A 22,232-nucleotide genomic window follows, 5' to 3' on the forward strand; every position below is an offset into this window, starting at 1 on the left:
AGGACTCATACACATAGACATCGGGAACCTACGGACACTGTGTCCTACACATTTCAACATTGTTGTGGGCAGATCTTGCCTCTTGAACCTGTTTGTGTTCTTTAAACGGTTAACAGGTCCATCGACATAGGGACGGTTGTCCACATAGCCTACGTGAACCTTGCAAAACCCTTCAACACAATAGCCCACTGGCCATTATGCATAGGCTCGCCAGCATCGATATGGACACATATCTCACACGATGGATTGCTACCTGGATCAGGGACAGCACCCACATGGTCAGAATAGCAGGTGCCATGTCTGACTATACACCAGTTACACGTGGCATCCTACACGGCTCGGTCCTGAGAACTCTCTTGTTCAGTATATATTTGTCTGACGTACAGGCTACCACAGGGGGAATATGGCTGAACATGTTTGCACTTGACTGCAAACTGGGTGCCATGATCAACTCTCCAGCTGCCACATGCATACTCAAACAGGGTCTCACAGAGATGGATGACTGGTGCCTGAGCCATGGCCTACAGCTAAATGCCATTAGTTGCATAGTCATCCCCTTTGGGAATAACAACATGCCTACACATTACCACATAGGTAGTACTCCATTACATATGGTAGGAGTTGTTAGGTGTTTGGGGACATGACTTGTTCGTACTGTTGCCTTTGACATTCATGTTGCCAAAGTGGTTGGACACACCTTCTATGTGGGCCACCTTATCCCATATGGTTTCACATCTAGATCGAGTGAGGTCATTGTGCCCCTATACTCATCACAACCATGCTTGGTTACAATGCCACATTTGGGGTGTACCTTACCCGACACCTGCAGCAACTGTACTGGCCAAAGAGGTTCCTCACCAAGCAGATCTAGGGACTCACACAGATGCCCTGCACAGTTCAGATGCAGTAACTCCAGCTCTACTCATTCACTTACCACCTACTCGGATATGATGTGTGCCTGTTGTTTACAGATATACCCAACCCAGAATTACTGGACATGCTCCACCTCAGGATATCTGACTCCCTTGGAGCCACACACTCCAGGGACGTATACCTCAGCACAGATGTTAATAGGACATGCTGGAGGGACAGATTCTTATCTCAGAGGCTCCACTCACTCCAGATTGTAATCCCAGTTTCTCATAGGCAGAGCCACCCACTGACCACCTACAGGAGACATCTCGACGACTGTATGGGTGATCGTATGTTTACCCCTGGGATATCTTCTGTGTCCCTGCTAGACAGAGGCACACTAGCCTAAACGTACATGGGCTATCTTGTGTGACCTACTATTCACACACAAAGTGTAGTAATCTGACAGGGTTGCGAATGCCAAACACACTCTGGCTAGGCTTGTACATGCCCTAGGGCAGATAGACTAGTATCGACCTCTGAGCCTATGCTAATGTTCAGGATGTACAATGTTTATTGCTGATACTGTTTGCAGGTCTTTATTGTCTTTGCTTTACCAGTTTCTATGAACAACTTCGGTATCTGCAGAACATATTTGATTATGACAGGGTTCCACTATATTATAGATGTGTCTGTTTTCATATAACTGTGTGCACAGGGCAGATTGCTGGATAGTGACAGGTTCCTGGGTTAACACATGCAACTGCCAGATATGCGTGGCCCACTGCTGTACTCAGCCATGGCCTAAGTGTGTGAGCATGCCCAGTTCAGGCTTTCCGTGTTTTGTTGCCTGACATTTGTCTCATTTATTCAAGTGTGTGAGCATGCCCAGTGTGACCTTTCACTATGTTGCTATCTGAGGTCCACTACATTTGTTGATGTGTGTGAACATGACCAATATTAACATTTATACTGTGTGTATTGGAAGTCAGGTTCTGTTCTTACTGCAGGACTCACCTTTGTGTCATAACTCGAAAGGGATTATGCTGTGCCTGCAGGGTTTCCATGATATACTCTGCATAGACTTATCAACATTCCTTCATACAGGCTGACCACCGCAATACTGTCATGGTTTAGTGGTTCAGTACTTTGACTATAGTGCACAGTATCCTGGGTTTGAGGCCCATCACTGCTTTATATTTTCATACTGAGCAGACCAGACTGCTTAAGGGCCAGTTAAGCAAATATGAGCATGTTGGCTTTTGTTCAGCTATGCCCTACTTAGACCAGGCTTGTCCGACATTGCTCTATATTCACCAACATTGCTGGACATTGCCCAATATTACTCAACATTGACCACAGTTGTGCTAGTTGGTGTGTGCAATTTTGTTTGCATATACTACATAGTGATAAATGCTGTTTAGCATTGTTTTATATTGCTTAACACATGGCAATCATGTCTTAGGTGGTGCTGCAGGGCTGCCTATGTCGGATGCACATACTACACTCCCTGTACATGTTTGAAAGCAGGTAGTGTCAACTTAGCCATCCCTTTTACTATATGTGCTAGTCAGAGAGAGGTATCTTTTCCAGAGTTCCTACTGAGCCAGTGTATGTGCTATGCATTGCCTCTTTGCCAAGGCCAAAGCATACTAGGCATGCTTCCTTCTGCCTATTGGGGCAGCCTCAGGTTGTTCCTCCTCCGAGTCACGCTCTGCCTGTGATGGCTTGGCAATGGTGGGGTGCTGTTTGGCCCAGGCCTATGCTGGTCCTGCTGCAGCTGTTTTCACAGGATCATATTATGTAGCATAGCACATACCATGACACAAGATGTGTCCAGGCACTGGAACCGTGACTTGAGCAGGCCAAACACACACTCTATTACATTACGTGTTTGTGGGTATGCCTCATTATGGCATTCCTGTTCGGGTGTGTGTGCGTTTCTGATGGGTGTCATCAGCCACGGCTCCAGTGCATAGCCAGCATCCCCCACTAGGTGACCATGTGGGATATCCCCATTGGCAAATGTCTGGTACAGCTGTGTCAGATGCCAGATATGGGAATCATGGTAGCTTCCAGGGCAGCCTGCACACACATTCAGTATTATGCCCTGGGCATCACACATGACCTGGCAGTTGATGGAGGGGAAGCCCTTGCAGTTGAAGTAGACCCTACCCCGCTCACCGGCTGGTGCTTTGATGCATATGTGCGTGCAGTCTATTGCACCCACTACCTCAGGGTATTCCGCTATTTGCTGGAAGAGACACATATTGCTGGCCAATACCTCATGGGAACTGGGGAAATATACATGATCACTGACATGTGCTGACATGGCATCCAGGAACTGGTGCAGTACCCTGGATGCTGATGCCTGTGATATCCCCATCATATCACCAGTTGGTCTCTGGAAGATACCTGTTGCTAATATTCTTAGGCCAACACATACCTTGGTTTCCACTGGGATGGGTTCCCCTCTGTTGGTTCTGTGTGTGAGGCGTGGCCTGCACAGCTCAACAATTTGCTGCAGGAGGTCTCTATCCACTCTATAGCACTCCACTATCTTCAGCTCATGCAGCCCCTGGTAGGTTACCCTGGGCCTGTACACTCTTCTCCGTCTCCTCACTGTGGGTTGTCCAGCAGCATTTCCATTGTCACCACCCTCAGCATGTTGCATATGTCACCTTATAACAGCAATGGCAGCCCCTAACATTTCTTTGTCTCAGTAAAGCTTTTTCAGTTTTCACTTCTATTAGCTTACTGCAGTGTCTGTTGTTAGAAACATAATGGACTGTTGTTTGCAGAGTTTTAAGTGCTAGGCTGGGCTGGGCTAGTGTACTGCCTGTGTAATTGCCTGATTCTGACTGTTTTCACCTGCTAGCTCTGCTAGTACTCCCTGGTAGCTTCCTACTATTTGTTGTGCTTCCTTTTTCCTTTCTGTTTCCTCAGGGGAGAGCGCCGCGCACAGCAGCTAACATGCGCACACACATGCTTACACGGACTAAAACTTGCTTATTTGGGTTAAAACGTGCGCACACCAGCGCAAACGTGCTTACAACTCTTTAAACAGCCATATACATGCTTACTCCGGCTTAAATGCATGCACTCACACTTACAGGCATGCACTCTGTCTTACTCGGGTTTACAGGCGCGCACACGCGCGCATGCACTCTCAGCAAGAAACTTTGGTGTTATCCACGGCATACACCTTCCATTTCTTGCCTTTCCCTAGCCTACCTGTTGACACACCTCTTTCCATGATGTGTAAATGACAGCAGACACATGCCACTCTGCTACAATGAGCTTCACTTCTTTCATACATACCCCCCCTCGTGATGTCACCTATCTTCTACTCTGTTACTCCCCTTATCCTACTCCTACACTCCACTGACTGTGCTCATTTGCTATTTAAACTTGCGATTCACTATCCTAACCCTCATTTACATAGGATTGCCTACTAATGCTTGGTTACATCTCTTAGACTGAGCTTCCCCCCCTTAGCAACCTCTACTCGGTGGCCATGTTATCTTCAGCCTGCCATTCCCTTGCATTGTACATTAACAATTTAAATAAGATCCACATTTGTGGGTTTTAATTTTTAGTTTTCTGGGTTTTAGAGTGCAGCCCATTTGCGCAGCGCTGCCCTACGCTTAAACATCGGAAATCGGAGAAAAAAAATTATTATTTTTATTTTCGTATTGCATCAGGAAACATTTCCAATGGCTGTATATTTGGCCATTGGCATGCTTCCTGCACTGGAAGCAACCTTTATTTGGAGCTGTCACGGCTCCGTTTTGCTATTTGCAGAATGGTACTCAGTTGTCAACTGAGTACATTTCTGCAAATAACACTGCTCTTACTTGGACAGGTTCGGGTTTCCTGAATCGCAAATCTACCTCATTTGCATGCCATTCGCCTGCAATTGAGGTAATTTGCATATCCCAGCCCTGTCCATGTAAGAGCCGTTTTAGGAGCTCTCTTGCACGCCCCTGCAGGCTGTTCCTGGATCGTTCATCAGACATGATGGCTGCATGGAGTCTTACTCTACTCTTAGACTCCATGCAAGCCATCATGAATCCGGCCCATAAAGATTGCAAACTAAAGCAAAAATATGAAGATGTAAGCTCCTTGAAAAAGTGGGATGATACCCTGATGAGGTCTCATCCAACCTGAAATTAGGGAGCAAACATACATCACATATAGTGTTTCATATAATTATCATTAATACGACATTACATAAATTGATCAAGTCATTCCTCCCTCCTTCTCCAAAACATTATTCTGCATGTATTGTTCCCTCAATTTACATTTTTATCTATGTAATCTGCTCTTACTCTTTTTTAAAGATCTTTGTTACAATATTCAATACTTCAAATACAGATGTTTTAGAATTCAATTTCAATTTTCTAGCAACTGCTTTTTTTGGTGGCCATGAGAATTATTATTATCAAGGTCTTAAAATATCTAGGCAATTCACATCCTATGTCCAGCTCATAAAATCATTTCCTTAATTCCAACCATTTGCTCACCCAATATTTCTAACAGAGTATTCTGTTTAGAATTTTTAAAGTCTGCACTCATACACTCCCAAAACATGTCTTCCCAATTACCTGTTTCTTTACTCTCACACTTCCAACATTTGTTGTCTACCAGAGGAAAAATTATTAGGAGTCTGCTTGGAGTATAAAACTAACTATGCCAACACTTCCCAACCAAAAATTCTAAATCTTCTAGACTATACTGCATATTTAGAAGTCATATATATGTCCTCCCATTGTTTCCCTGTGAACTGCTTATCCAACCTGTCTTCCATATCTTTTCAAACCCCCTCAGATTGGTTCCTATAATTGCTGTGCAATATTTATATGCCCTACTAATTATCCCCTTTCTAATAGCAGCTTCTGTTCTAGATTCAACTAAACTTCTACCAGAGTAGGTCTTTCACGCAGGATTCCCCAATCCCTTTCTCTTTGCCTGTACTTTGATATAATTCCCTGATGGGAAAGGCAGTCTCTAGCCTGCAGTCCAAATGTCCTCTTAGCCTCTTCCAATCTGTTACCTTACCCTTGCAAGTTATTAGCTCCCAACACCTTGATTTCTTTGCCATAGTAAATTCCAGCTCCCTCTTGTGTATTCTCTGTACACCCAACTGCAGTCACCCCTATAAGTAAAATCTCCTTTCACCTTTTTCCTGTTGAATTAGTTCTTAGAATTTGTTCTGCCACTTTATGACTATAATATTAGCTGCTGTTATTCTTCTTAAGGATCGGCATCCTAAACTCCACTCTCTCCTTATTACTTGAATTTCCCCCCCTGCTTCATCATCATCCCTTTCTGCTTTGAATTACAGCTTTCTACTTGTGTTTTGTATACGAGTCTTAACTGTGTAGCTCTATAATATCTCTTCAAATCAAGTAATCCTAAACCAGCTCGTTTTATTGCAAGGATCAAGTTATCTCACTTTACTCTTGTCCTCTTTCTTCTCAGATAAAATCCTTCAGTTGTGCAGTGCTTATCCCTCCCTGTTAGATAATAAGCAGAACTGAAACCTAGATTGTGGTCTCCAATGGGTTGTTCTTTCTTTTCTTTATACTTTCTAGTTTTTTGTTTTTACTAACTATTAACTTGTGTTTTTAAGGCAAGAGTTTGAACCAGCCCGAGGTCATTGCAGGAACCAGGAAATCATTGTATACTTTGGCTTGTTCTCTTTGGATACCCAGCATTTGGGTCCAAGTTGAATCAATCTGTCCATTGACCTCCACAGATTTCCTGCTTACATTTCCTAAAAAGTATATATGAGGACTACAGAACAGATATGTGGCAGTGCCAACTATGCAAATCAAGTACATAAGGGAAGCTGGTAGTAGAATGCAGAAGTCCAGGAAGTTATCAAAAGAAAGCAAGAGTGCAGGAAAGCATAGAAGATAGAAAAGACAGACCAGGCTTAGAAGAAATTCTGGTGGGTTAACAGAGAGGCTAAGAGAGCAGTCACAATAGCAAAGCACAAGACATCAAAGGGACTCTATCAACGTCTGCAAAGTGACTTGGCAGATGGCATAAAGAATCTATCAGGTTCCAAAGCAAAGACAGAAGGATATAGAAGATAGTCATCAGATACTCTTCAAAATGGATTCCAGCAACAACCTGCTTATCAGCCCATAGGACATCAAAACAGATTAAAGGTGCACTTCCAGTAGCTTCTGAATGAAGAAAACCCTACAGAAACTATAGTGACCCAGATACAGCTTACAATGAAAGCGGAAGAAGAAACCACCTTAGAAGAAGTAAAAACCGCACTAAGAAAAGTTAAATCAGGGGCAGTGTCAGACTCAGATGAGCTCACAGCAGATATGATCAACATGTTGGTCAGGTTCTAGGAGAAATGGCTCAACAGCTTACTCATAACAATATGGATAGAAAGGCATATCCCAGATGACTGGGAAATAAGCATGCTAGTTCCGGTGTACAAGAACAAAGGGGATATTCACAACTGTGTGCAGTATAGATGTATCAAACTGTATGAAAGTTCTGGAGAATGTGATTAGATTAGTAAATGAATACGCAAAGCAGTATAAAGTAAGATGGGAGATACAGTCTAGATTCAGATCAGGATGCAGTACAACCTACCTGATATTTCCAGTGAGACAGATAGTTAAGAAGACATTAAATATGAGAAAAAGTCCAACTGGGCATTGCCAGATTTGGAAAAAGCATATGACAAAGTCCCCCAAAAAAGCTGATATGGGCATTCCTGAGATCATTCAGATTCCCTGAAACACTGACACTATTAGCTCAGGCTATGTACAAGGGACCCATTGACACAAGTATGAACAGTGTTTGGACTCAGAGGAGGTTTTCCACAGACAGTGTGTGTGTGCATCACGGTTGAGCTCTGAGCCTATTGCTGTTCATACTGGTGTTGGACTACATTCACAAACAGGCTAGAAGGGACAGATTAATAAAGCACCTGTATGCAGATGATGTCATTTTACACACAGACTCTGAACAAGAACTTCAGTAAATGATAGCAGAATGGAATGCACAACTGAAGGCACATGGGATGAAACTGAGTACTGACAAGACAGTTGTCATGGCAGCAAATGGAGGAAATCAGAACAAACTGAAAATTGAGATAGAATTGAAAACAGTGGAAGAGGTGACCAGGGTGGTGGAGGAGAATGGAAACAAGGGCATCCAGCAAAGAGATGGGTGGACTAAATTAGAGAAAAAACTGTAACTGTCAGTCATGAACATGGAAACAGGTATGAGAGTGGCACTAAACTGAGTAAGATAACAGTTGACATGACACCTGACATCATGTAGAAAATGTGAAAAAGTGGGTTGTTGATGAAGATGTGGAAGAGGAGCCAGAGGAGGGGAAGGAGAAGGAGAAGGGAGTCACCACAATGTGCTGTCAGAGTCTCTCTGAATCTTCAAAATGACCAAATTACACTGGAAATCATTGGAAAGGGTGGAAATACATATAGGAACATCCCTGACAAGGGGAAAGAGAGTTTCATTTTTCCAGGCCTGTTTTCAAGGAGTCCTGGAAAATAATCTGTTTAGTGATCTAGTTGAGGTGCCCCCCACACCTGGATCAACTCCTGCAAGACCTCGTCACCATTTCCACTTATGAGAGTCTGCTTAGTATCAGCTTGTCTACCACTATGCTTTGCACTGACACTATGTAAGAAGCTTGAAGAGTTAAGGGAGTGTTGTAAAGCTAACTCCCAAAAGTATAGTTGTATAAGCTGAACTTATCATAACAGTAGATCTTCAAATGATCACTGCTGCAGGAGCCTTAGGTACTTGTGTTATATCTTGCCAAGGATATAACAGCTAGCTAGCTTCCAAACTACATGGTATCTTCTATGTACCCATAATGTCAAGCAGCTTGAGCTCAGCAGACTAAAATACAAGGTTGGCACAAAGCCCTTTATAGATTTCCTACTAGTAGAGAAAGGGAAGATGAGCCCTGAAAGGACAATGCTAGGAAAAAAATGTTCACACCATGTCATAAAAAACACCAAAAATAGGAGGGATGGAGGGATGCAGGGAGGGTTTGTCTACTACAACAGTGATCATTCGAACATCTACTGTAAGTTCAGCTTACACATTGTACTATGTTCATCATACTTAAAACAGCTAACTACATTTAGGAGAAGGGAGGAGAAGAGTACAGGAGCCACTACAGAATGGTCCTATCAAAGCTTGATCTGGACCTAGAGAAGGAATCAAGCTTATAGCGCTTTGTAAAAGTATGTAGACAGGACCATGCAGCAGCTTCTTGAATACTTCTAGAATCCAGCCCTTTCCAAAAAAACATAGATGAAGCCAAGGCTGGAACAGATATGTTATGTTGAGTATAAACTTAAGTTATGTACTCACCATAACTATGTAAGGGTTGTCCATTTTTATTCTTCCTCAACTATTGGGTATTGGATCCCACCTCAGATCCAACTTGGCCACATATAAGAAACTCTCGGATTGAACTCATGAGCTCCTCCCTCTACCCATAATGCCCCAGCAACCTGCTATACCTTAGATCAAGTTTCCTGCCTTATATGCCACAGCAGTAATCACCAACACTCCTCCAATGAATCACCATGGCTTAGCAACATCATAAGCCTTCAGTCCAGATAAACACATATACAATTCACCAATTAAGTAATTAAAAAAGTCCTTTCCTAAAGCAAACATTTCCAATTTACATTTATATTTTAAAGTATAATACATTAGTCCCTATGGGACTTAATAATGAGTTATACAGTACAGCAGAACCCAAAGCAGCTCTGCTCCTGGATATCAAATCTAATTTGTAATGACCAATAAAGTTATGAGGATTAGACCAGGTAGCTGCTGTGCAAATGTCATCAACAGATGTTCTAGACCAAAAAGCAGTAGCAGCAGCCATGGGCCTAGTAAAATGTGCTCTAGGAGGTCTAGGGACATACCTTACTGAGTAAAAATAAAGGAAATGCAATCAGTAATCCATTTGGCCAGGGTAATTTTAGAAACTGGTGATCCCGATTTGGTTGGAGAGAAAGAGCTGTGCTGACTTCTTGAAATTTTTTGCTCTGTGGAGATAAAACATAGTTGCCTAGGTACATCTAAAAGGTATAGCATGTACCCGCCTTTCTTTTTTTAACAAGCAACATCTTTATTAAATTATCACTTATGACATAGGTATTCTTACATTTATATAAATGAAAACAAAACCACATTGACTTAATTCTAGTTGTAAGCATTTTACATCACAAACCATACTGACACAATTCTAGTTGCAAACAATATACATCACTTATAATCCACCCAATCATTGTCAGGCATTACATAGCTAATTCAGATTCTGGCTTCTTTTAAATCTCATTTCTCCCCTGTATGTATTGTTCCAACAATTCACATGTTTCCTATGTCATTTGCTTTTACCCTTTTCTAAAGATCCCAATTCCAGTTGTTTTATCTCTGTTACTATATTCACTACTTCTAGTACAGTTGATTTAGACTTTGATTTACATTTTCTAGTAACTGTTTTTTTTGGCAGCCACCATAATTAGACTCAGCAAGGCCTTACTATGTCTAGGCAATTCCAGTTCTGTATCATAGCTCAAAAAAGCATTCCCCTATTTACACCGGTTTGCTCACCCAGTATCTTAGATAGAGTAATATGCAGGGAATCTTTAATGTCTGCCAACTCATTACAATCCCATAAATATGTTCACAATTACCTCTTTCTTCCCCATCAGCTTCCTAGCATTTTCTATATATCTGAGGAAAAATTATCTAGCATCTACTTCGGGTATAAAAATATCTGTGTAAACATTTCCAAGCAAAATTCCTAAACCTTCTAATTTTTGTTGGATATCTAGGAGACATACATACATATAACCCTCCATTATTTCTTTGTGAATTGCTTATCCAGTCTATCTTCCCAATCCTTTGATGACTCTGTTGATTGATTCTTATAGTTATTGTGCAATACTTTATATGCTTTACTAATTATTCTTTTTTTAATGGCAGCTTCTGTTCTAGATTCTACTTCAAACTCTACCAGTGCTGATCTTTAATTTAGGACCCCCCATTTCTTTTTCTTTGCCTGTACTCTGATATCAGTCCTTGGCAGCAAAAGCAATCTCTAACCTGAAGTCCAAATTAATTTTTGTCATCTTCCCATTCTATTACCTTTCCCTCTCTAGCTATTTGCTCTCAGTACTTTGGTTCCTTTGCCAGTTTTCTCCAATAAATTCCATCTGCCTCTTGCCTATTGTCTGTATCCCTAATTACAATCATTCCTATAAGCAGAATCTGCTTTCTCCATTCCCGTGTTCACTTAGTTCTTAGACTACTTTCTGCTACTTTATGAATATAATATTCTGTTTGATTACTGTTATTCTCAAAGATCTGCATAAAAAATCCCAGTCTCTTCATGTTTCTTGAGCTTCCCCTTTCCATCATCATCTCTTTTCCCTTTGAATTATAGGTTTCTGCGTGTGCTATATCTAGGAGCCTGAATTGTGTATCTCTGAAATACCCTTTCAAATCAGGTAATCCCGCTCTCCATTGCTCTACTGGAAGAATCAGCTTATCCCAATTGACTCTTCCCATCTTCCCCTCCCAGACAGAATCCTTCAGCTCTTTATTAATTGCTATCCACAACATCTCTGGTTAATAAAAAGATGCCTGACCAATGTATAAGACTAAAGGGACTAAAACATTTTAACTGCTTATCTCTTACTACCCATATCCATATATCAGCTCTCCCAATTTCCCAGTTTTTATATTATTTTGTTTAGTCTCTTCCCACATATCCTTAGCTGCCACACTGAAATCATTTTTAATTCATGCTCCTCAATACTTCATTTTATCATGTCCCCATAAATATGGATATTGCTGAACCAATTCATGTCTGGGTAAATAATTTATCACTATTGACTTTGCTTTAGCTTCATTAATTTTGTATCCTGAAAAGATCTGAAACTGTCTCAAAATGTTTCACAGTACTGTAATGTCCTTTTCTGGTTTTATCAGGTATAAAATAATATCATCTGGAAATAGCTCTTCATGACTACCAAACTAATCATATCCTTGAATTTCTGAGTCCCTTATTTTCTTTGCCAGTGGTTTTAAATATAATGCAAATAACAAAGGGGAAAGAGTATAGCCCTGCCTGGATCCTGTGCTCAAGCAGAAATGATCAGACTGGAACCAACCCACTTTTATTTTTGACTTAGATCCCTCATATATCCTCCTACTCAACCTTGGAATCTTAGCAGGGAATACAAATGCTTCCACTGCCCTGCTCATAAACCCCCCAGCTTAATCTATTAAATACTTACTCTGCATCAAGACCAACCAACAGTGATATTTTCTTATATTCTACTTCCTCTGGATCATCAATGTTCTGTTAATGTTGTCAAATGTTTGCCTCCCCCCCCACAAAAGCACACTGATCCATGTCTTTCAATTTTGGTGCCACATTTTGCCATTCTTTTAGCCATTATAGACAAACACTTTGTAATCTTGGTTTAGTATTGAAATGGGCCTGTATGAAGCTGGATCTGATGGATCTTTACCCTCTTTAGGTATTACAGCTACCATGCTTTCTTCCAGGATGTTGGAACTTCTCCTTTTCTTAAAATATTGTTAAACAAAACTTTCTATATCTTCATCATTTTTTTTCTCCTAGCTTCCAAGCTGCCACTGGAATACCATCTATTCATGGGGACTTTCTTGTAGATTGATTATACATCACCATTTTTATTTCATCTCCTCCTCTCCAAATCGTTAATAATTGAGCCTCATCTACCTCTAACCTTGGCATATTTAATTCTTCATAAAAATTTCCATTTGTACCTTTTCTTGATTTTCATATTTCTCTGCTTTATACAGACTTTCATAGAACTTCTGAAATATTTCTAATACCTCTATAGGGTCTCTTGTTATCGTCCTTGTTATAGGCTCTCTAAGTTTGGCAACAGCCCTTTCTACTTTTTGTTGCCAGAGTCATTGCACTAAAAATGTTTGTGCTCTAGAGTTATCAGAAAACAGTTACTTAACAGCAATCTTTATAAACTCATGCATATTATCGAGGTAATCCCTTATTTTCTGTTTAGCATTCTGCAGTTGCTCCTCTTCTTGATCTATGAGATTCCCCCTATTCTGCAATACTTTAACATTTGTCAGTCCCTCTAAATAATTCTTGTTACTTCTTAACCATATCTCCTTTTTTTATTTGCATTCTATTTTTAAACTCCACTTTAATTTTATCCCACTCCCTAGCTAAATTTTCTGAAGAAATGTCTATCTTCTCTAATAGATCCTGAATATTTTCAACTGCCCATTCTGTAAATTACTCTCTTTTCAACAGATAGGTGGGAAAGGGCTAGTATATCAGTTAAATGCACATGTTCCTGTGAAATGTAAATTCTGTCTAGGCTAGCCCAGTTTTTGTATCTTGGGGAATAATATGTACATTTACTCCAAACTCCTAGTACTGAATTCACAACTTCCATGCCAAATATTTTCATAAATTTCTTCAAAGTGCTACCCTCCTTTGTTATACTTTCCCTTCTGGGGCTCCCAGACACATCTTCACTGTTGCAAATAAAATTACAGTCCCCATCTATAAGTAATATTCCTTTCTGAAAGCTGATTATTTTAATTTTCTTAAGCTTCATTATAGCAGTTTTAGGGAGAATATAAATACATGCCAATGCAATCCTCCTCCCATGCCAGTAGCCCCTTACAAATCTACCATTATTATCTTTTTTATTCTCTTCTATCACTTTCAGAGCTCCTCTTGCAATTAATACAGGTACTCCTCTTTTCCTTTGTCCTAGTATTTTGCTGAATAACTATCCTGAAAACCTTCCTTTATCAAATTCACATGTTCATTTCTTTCCATGTCTGTCTTCCGTAGCACATCTATTTACAATTGCATTTTTTAAATATAGTTCACTACTTTTTTTTGCATTTATCTCTGAGACCATTGACATTTAAAGATATTACAGAAAGCATCACTGTATTAAAATATTATTATTCCCACCTTTTAAGTATAACATAATTTTTTTGTTAATGTCTAGTTTCAACTTTTGTGTTACATGCATATACTGTTTTGCAGGTTTATCCTTTATACAGCTGTTTCTTGTCATATCCATTTCGGCCTATGTCACATCTTACAAAACTTTTTGTTTTATTGGAAGCCCTCAAAAAAAATCACACCGATACACCCCTAAACCTATTAACTTAATACTAACCCACAAAACTATGTACATATTCAAATATGGAAGTTTTATCCTCTTAATAGAAACAAATGTCCAAAACTGACAGCCACACTCACAGATTTGAATTAACCTAAAAGAAATGTTATAAATGCTAAGATGCATGGTGCAGCCTGTGCTTCTACTAAGCAATGCCTGGTATTGTTTTATCTTTATAGCTCTCCCAGCTGGTAAGACATTTGAATGCTTTCAGCAAACATTATCTCTTTGCCAATTTCTTTTTATCATATTGTCTACATGGAGACATGAGGACATGATACAAAATTGCTACTAATTCTACTAAGTGCTGTCTGGTTTTGCTTTATCTTTATAGGCCTCCCAGCTGGGAAAATATCTGCATATTTTCAGAGAACATTATCTACTAGCCAATTTCTCTTTTATCAAGTTGTTTCCATGGAGACAAGATGACCAGATACAGAATTGCTACCAAGCAGACATTTATTTGATAGAGAAAAAGCCAACCTTATAATATTATAGGTTCATAGGTTGATACTAGGCTATCTGCCCTAGGGCATTTACAAGCTTAGCCAGAGTGTGTTTGGCTTTCACCACCCTTCTTAGATTAGTTGACTGTGCCTCTGTATAGTAGGTCACAGAAGATAGCCCATTTAAGGTTAGTTTATCATGCCTCTGTCTAGCAGTGACACAGAAGAGATCCCAGGGGTAAATTTACGATCTCCCATCCAAACGTCAAGATTCTTCTTGAAGAGGGTAATTGAGGGGCTCTGTCTGACATGGATTGGGATTTTGTTCCAGAGTGAGGGGAGCCTCGGGGATATGAATCTGTCCCTCCAGCATGTTCTATTTATTTCTGTGCTGAGGTTTAAGTCACTGGAGCATGTAATTCTGATGGATTTGGATTTCTTGAGGTGGAGCATGTCCATTAATTCTGGGGTTGGACATGGCTTTATACGTCAGGCACAGAACGCCTCTGAGTAAGTGGTAAGCAACTGAGTAGAGCTGGAGTTTCTTTAGCCTAACTGCGTAGGGCATCTGAGCCCTTGATCCTCTTGGTGAGGTACTTTTGGGGTCTTCCTAGTTGTAGCAGGTGTCGGGTAAGGTACATCCCAAATGGGGCATTGTATTCAATTATGGGCCTGATGAGTGATGAGTAGAGGGGCACAATGACCTCTCTTGATCTAGATGTGAACCCCTTCGTGATAAGGTGGACTGTATAGAATGTCTTTCTAACCACTTTGGCAATGTGATTGTCAAAGGAGAGATTGCAATCTACTTGGGTCCCCAAATACCTAATTACTTCTTCCGTACTTAATGGATTACCACCTATGTGGTAATTTGTGGGCACTTTGTTTTTCCCAAAGGGGATGACTATGCACTTTTTGGCATTTAGCTTTAGGCCATGGCTCTGGCACCAGTTATCCATCTCTGTGAGATCTTTTTGGAGGATGCTTGTGTCATCCGGTGAGTTGATTATGGCCCCCAGTTTGCAGTCATCTGCAAACTTTGTCAGCCATAGTCCTCCTGTGTTAGCCTGTACCTCAGAGAAATATATACCGAACAAGAGAGGTCCCAGGACTGAGCCTTGTGGGATGCTACTTGTAACTGGTTTAGAGTCTGACATGGCACCTGCAATTCTGACTATGTGGGTTCTATCCCTAAGCCAGTTTGCAACCCATCTTGTGACATAGGGGTTGATATTTAAGCTGGTGAGCTTATTTATGATGCCCAAGTGGGGTATTGTGTCGAAGGCTTTTGCAAGGTCATGGTAGGCTGTGTGGACTACCTTCCCTTTATCTATGGCCTTGTTGACTGTTTCAAAGAAATTGACCAGGATCAAGAGGCAAGATCTGCCCTTACCAAAGCCGAATTGGGTAGGATCCAGTGTTTGGAGGTTCCCAATGTCTTTGTTTATGAGTTCCATGATGATACCCTCCATAGCTTTGCAGACCAGGCTAGTTAGACTTATAGGGCGATAGTTTCCGGGGTCCGTTGTGGCACCACCTTTATGGAGTGGGGCCACTGTTGCTGTATGCCATTCTTTGGGTATATATCCTGTTGTAAGGCTGAGACTGAACAGTGATTTTAAGTGAGGGTTCAGTTCTTCTTGGTGCTCATGTAAAATGCAGCCCGGGATATCGTCCGGTCCCATTGATGCTATGTTTTTTGCTTTGGAGAGAGCAGCTCTCACCTGTGCATCTGAGATGTCAGGAAGGCTACACTCTGTTGGGATAGTCATTTGATCATTTGGGGGGGAGGGGGGGAGTTTGCACTGAACCTGTCTGCCAGGATGTTGGCAATGTCTGTGGGTTCAGTGTTTTTTTTTGTCATTTTGCACTAACTCAGAGCATATCTGGGAGTTTCCACCCAGGTTTCTGACATAACTAAAGAAAGCCTTGTGATTATCTTTAGCGTCTTGTGCAATTTTGCTTTCGAAGCTAGCCTTTGATTTTATGAGGGATCGTAGTTTCTTGCTAGTACTGATCAGAGTTACCTTCCCTTTCAGGGATTTTGCTCTATCATGTAGTAGCTTCCTCCTTCTGTTGTACAGCTTATTTATGGCTGGGGTCCACCAGACAGGTCTACTGCCTTTGGAGGAGTGTGTCTTGGTTTTATTTGGGATAGCACGATCCATGTATTCCTGTAGGTATCCATAGAATGCGTTTGTAAAGGATTCTGTGGTTTGGACCATATTTTCCACTGGCCCTGGGGCTTTGAAGGATTCCACCTCGGTTTTGAGAAGTGGGAAGTTTGCTTTTGAGAAGTTTTTGACTGTGGTTTCCTTTGCTGGGGGTGGGGATGGGATATGGATGTCCATAGTAATTAATTTATGGTCAGATCTTACCAATGAGGGGTATAACTCTGGTATGGAACATAGAGTCCTCATGTTGGTGATGATCAGGTCCAATATGTTTTCCCCTCTTGTGAGTGGTGACCAGTTGTTCCATAGCATTTGTGTTTATAAATTCTAGGAACCATTGGGCTAGGGTGTTGGGGCTTGAGTAGTGCTCCCAGTCTATGTTTGGGTAGTTAAAGTCACTCAATAAAATGGTGTTTGGAGAGACCTTCATATTCTCCAGTGTCTTCAGGAAAGCCGAGTGGGGTTCCTGAGTTTGGGAGGGTGGTCTGTAGCAGGCTACAAACTGGAAGGCAGTTTTGCCCACTGTTAGTTGCACATGGATGGTCTCAGATGCTTCGTGCAGTGCCACTAGCCTGGAGGTATGGGTATCTTTGATGAATATGGATACTCCCCCTCCTCTTGTGGTTCGGTCCGAGTTTTTGGGCCGAAAAGCATGGTATGAGGTATAGCCTGGTAGTGCTGGGGTGCTATCAGGAGCCTTGAACCAGGTTTCTCTTACTGCACAGATATTGATATTCTCCATACTGAGGAGAGCCTCAAGTGCATGCATCTTGAGGTTTAGACTTCTGGCGTTGAGCAGCATTACCTTTAGTTTCTTTTTCTTTGTGTTGTCTAAGGAGGTAGGTTTGTCTTTTGAGCCTTGCCTAAAAAAGGCACTATGGGGGTGGCAAGAGCCTTGGCCAGTATTTGAAAACCCAGGGGTGACAGGTGCAAGCCATCCCTAGCGAAGCAACGTGGCTTGTCAAGCATGTCATCCCAGGCTGACAGACACTGGATCCCCTTTGAGTGACACCAATACTTTAGCCAATTGTTGAAATTGATCATTTTGTCTTTATACTGTGGTATCATTCTTGGTGAGGGTAAGATGCTACTCAAGGTCAGGGTCATACCGGCCTGGGCCACATGATCAGAGAGCTCCTCTATGTCTCTTTTCATGTAATCCATGGAGGTAGGTCTCAGGTCATTCACACCAGCATGGACAATGACAGAGTCATATTTGTACTTGCTTTGGAGTGACCTGAGTGCTTGTGTTATGTGGTGGATCCTGGCACCCGACAGGCAGCTTACAGTGACCTTCTCCTTGTTCAGCCTGGTGAGAGGGACGTCAGTTTGTCTGACAATAGAGTCACCTATTACAAGTGTATTAGGTGTGTTGTTTAGCCTTAAGGGCTGTGACTGTGTGGCACACTGACTTTGTGAACTATGTGATACGTGGGTATTGTTGTGGGGTAGCAGTTGCTTGGATGTCTGCTTTGGAGGTCTCTGTTGCTTGGGAAGATTTTTATTTAGAGCCTCCGAGTATGTTTTAGTGTGTTTATGTGTTTGGTTTGCTGTTGCGATAGGTCTATGTGAGACTGGATTTGTGGTGTGTGTGATTACCTTCTCCTCCAGACTGACCGTGCCAGTACTATGTTGAGAGAGCTCAGCCTCCAGTTTGGCTATATAGTTGCATCTCTCACATATATTTGAGCTTGTTGGGAAGAGGAGAGGGTGGTCTGTGTACATAAGGCAGTTGTAACATTGCCTCAAGATTCCCATATTCACCAGCTGGACTGGAGAGTAAACCTGAAACTGACTTTTGGACATGCCAGAATAGTATAAGGAATTAATTTTTGACTTTATCAAAAAGGACCAATAGGGAGCCAAGTACTTAAAGGGAGTATAAGAGGGTGTAGTGCTTTAGTTTATTAGTGCTTACTTATAAGACACTTATCCTAGCTACTGCTGGGTTTTAGAAGGAAAATAGAGTGCTTACTTTGAGATTTGGAACAGTTCTAAGGGGAAAAAGTGAAGAGCAGACTTTGTGGAGCCGGGAATACTTTAAACCTGATTAAGCGGTGCTGCCCGACACTGCTCTATGTGCAAAAACGTGCAAAAGAGGGTTTTAAGAGAGGTGGATCAAGGAGTTTGGAATTGACCCAAAATGGCCAATAAAACTACAGTTTCTAGGCAGTAATCACTCCCACAGGGGCAGGCAGGCTGTTCAGTGTTTACCACTGCCACTGATGAACACAGAGACTTCCCTTTAGCCCAAGCAAGCAATGGCCTCCAAGAAACATACAAACAGTTCAGAACAGCAAATCTGTAACTGAACTTTTTTTTATAATTTCAGAAAGTGGGAAAAAAGCAAGATTTTTTTGTTTGTTTTGTTTAAAGATAGCAGAGATACACAAGTAGCAACAAGTTAGAACAGTGCAATAAATGACCCCACACTTGAGTGCTAGGCCACAGACAGGTAAAATGCAAGTTTTAAGAAAAAAACGATTTTAAAATAAGTGCAACACAGGAAATGCAGTAAACAGGCTCTAGATGTGTTCTAAATACAGTTCCTAACACAGATATCAAGTTTAGCAAGCTGGAAAACACCAAAAAGTAGGCGGCAATGCAGAAATCTTATCAAATAATCTGAAGAAAAATACTTAAAATCTCAAAAGTGGCTCCTTTCTTCTCTCAGCGTTTTCTCCTCTTGGTGGGTGCTTCAAATTCAGTATTCTTTTTCATTTACCTGCTTTCTCTTAAAACATTTTACTAGGTCAAGCTAAGGGCCTTAATCCAGTAATTCCCCAATGCAAGAATGAGAAAAGGCACATTCATTTTGCTTTTGTTATCCTTTTTCAACTAGACTTCTCTTCTTTTTTAATACATTACAGTGCCTACATTTCTTAAAACTGAACAAGGAAAAGACAGAAGGGAGAAAAAAGGAAATAAACAGGAGCAGCTGTTTACAATAGTGTCCCCATTACTCTTAAAATTAACTGAAAAAACTTTACTTTATAGCATGCAAAGAAAATTATGCACTATAAAAATAGTTCTATTAAGAAAAAAAATTGTTTTACTTATTTAACTTTCACCCTCCTCTTCCGATACCCCTTTAGAAAATTAATGACATGAAGTAAGGCATATGCTTTAGTCCCTGTCAAAGGAAAAATCAAAGATCAATGCAGCCAAGGTTCAGTTAAGGTTCCTTTATTCTTGTACAAGGAGACAAAAATGCAGTTCAGAAGTTTGTCTGACATTATACAGGAGATACTTCATTATTATACTGTTTTGTAAGCCATTGCCCTCTAAGCTGACGTAATAAAATACAACTCTTAGCATTGTTCTAAGCCAGGTGTTTACTAAGTTTTTCTGCTAATATAGCAAGTATAAACTTCCCATGTGAAAATTTCCCAAGATATCAACGTGGCCTCGCTAACTGCTGGTCTGTAACAATTCACTCATATTTCAGTGTTGCAATTAGTGATTCTTTCCTGCTTTGAGCATAAAGCATATTCTGATTTCAGCCTATAATCTTATCTACAGCTGCAGTATGAACAAGGTTATTTGCTTAAGTCTAGTAATCATTTCAGAATACTGTATTGTTCCTTTTCCTAACGTTAGCAAAATCATCTGTTTCTCAGTGTATGAACAAGGTCATTCACTGAGCTGACAAGAAGCAAAGTCAGAAAGTACATGCAATTATTTTCCAGCCTGTAGCAGAGTAAATGTGTTAACCCTTTTACAGAAGTTGTTATTCAAGGTTCTAAGCTAATTTGAACATAATAGTAGATACAGTTCTCAATACATTTCTCTTGTTACATGTTATCACTTCTTCCTTGCATCTGGTGCATTATCTAGTAACATATACAAGGTCGATCGCTCATGCAGGAAAGAGCAGAAGATTCTCATTATTTCATACATTTAATTTCCTGACCCAGCAGATAATCACTTGTGAAAAGCATAAACATTAATTCTTGCTGAGCTAGCAGCTGCTGGGGTCAGAGGCCAACTTGCAAAAGGCACACTGCAGTTTCCAAAAGCTTTTTGCAGTTTCATATGAATTCATTTTTCTTGTCATCTCATTAATAGAATAAAATGCATTAATCCATTCTTGCTTCTCAATAAGCACTAAACATATACATTAATACATATTTTTCTAACATTTTCCCCCCTGTTAATACTTTTTATTCTATTCTCAGAAGTATAAACGATTTTTATTTCTTCTCCTAACCTCTTCCACTTGGGACTTGCGGTTAGTTAAGTCATATAGTTTAAGTTTCTGAAAACATTTCATTTTCCAGTGATTTATCAACTTCAGTGTTTTGATAAAAGGTTTCAGATACTGACATGTCTATCAATTCTTTAATCAGTTTTTTTCATGCAGGGTATGCCACAATGCACACACTGCCAACAGGAGTATTCCCACACAGACAGCTATTAATATGTTTATTATGAAGGTACCCCACCCCCCAAACAGATTCTGGAAAAAGTCCGTCAGTGGGTTGGGGCCTGGTTTGGTCATAGTTGACACTTGCTGTATCACCTCAAGGTGGTCGTTAATCTCGTGCTGGTACAACATTCTTTTTTGATTAAAGTGCACCACCTCTCGCCGCTAGGGTGAAGTTGAGAGCCATACGATTTTGGAGTACTAGAGTTCTCATAGCATTCAGTTCATCAGTTATCAATTCAAGAGCAGAAAAAGTTGCATTACTCGTTACTTCGAGAAGTTTGGACAGTTTTTACAGCTCCCAAATCAATTTTTCCACTCCATATGCTGGTAATATGCCTGCCCACGATATGACAGCATCACTCAAGTCCATGTGCATCAGCTTGGTACCCATGGTATGATGGTCCTTCCAGCCTGCCTCGATTCGTCCCACTGGATTCTCTGGCTTTCTGACAGGTTTCTTGGCTACATCTCGGGTGTTTCAAATATTTCCCTGAGGCAAAACTGCAGTGTGTCGCATGGCCAGAACCAGGTACCCCAAAAAACAACTGCTGGACCAATTCTCAGGTAACCATTTATATGCTTTCTTATTACACACAAAATAACAATCCTCTACCTTAGTAGTTACTTTACTGAGATATGGCTGCCCTGCATGAAACATTTTCCTATCTAAGACAGCTGCTTAAAAAGAATAGGATTATGATGTATATTCTTAACAGTCTTTTGCATGGACTCAAGAAATGAGTCATAATTTGAATTACAAACTGTACCCATTTTGTTTGCTTTGGTATAACATTTATAATGTACAGTCTCATAACCCAAGTCTTCCCAGGTCTCATTGACCCCTAGGGGGACCGCAGTCATTAATAACCCCCCATATGCTGTTGGTATGGCTGTACGAATCCAGCAATTTGAAACATTAAAAGTCTCAGCATACACACGTGTAATCGCCTGATAAAGTTCGTGTGCCAGTCTATGGGTGACTCATCACGTTTATTCAATTCAGCTGATGTGGCCGAAAAAAGGGTAGGCCACAGCAAAAAGATTATTGTCATCAGTACAATCAACAGGATAACCA

This window comes from Protopterus annectens, chromosome 13.part0 (assembly GCF_019279795.1).
Source record: "Protopterus annectens isolate FY-2018-M chromosome 13.part0, PAN1.0, whole genome shotgun sequence".
NCBI classification, from domain to species: Eukaryota; Metazoa; Chordata; order Ceratodontiformes; family Protopteridae; genus Protopterus; species Protopterus annectens.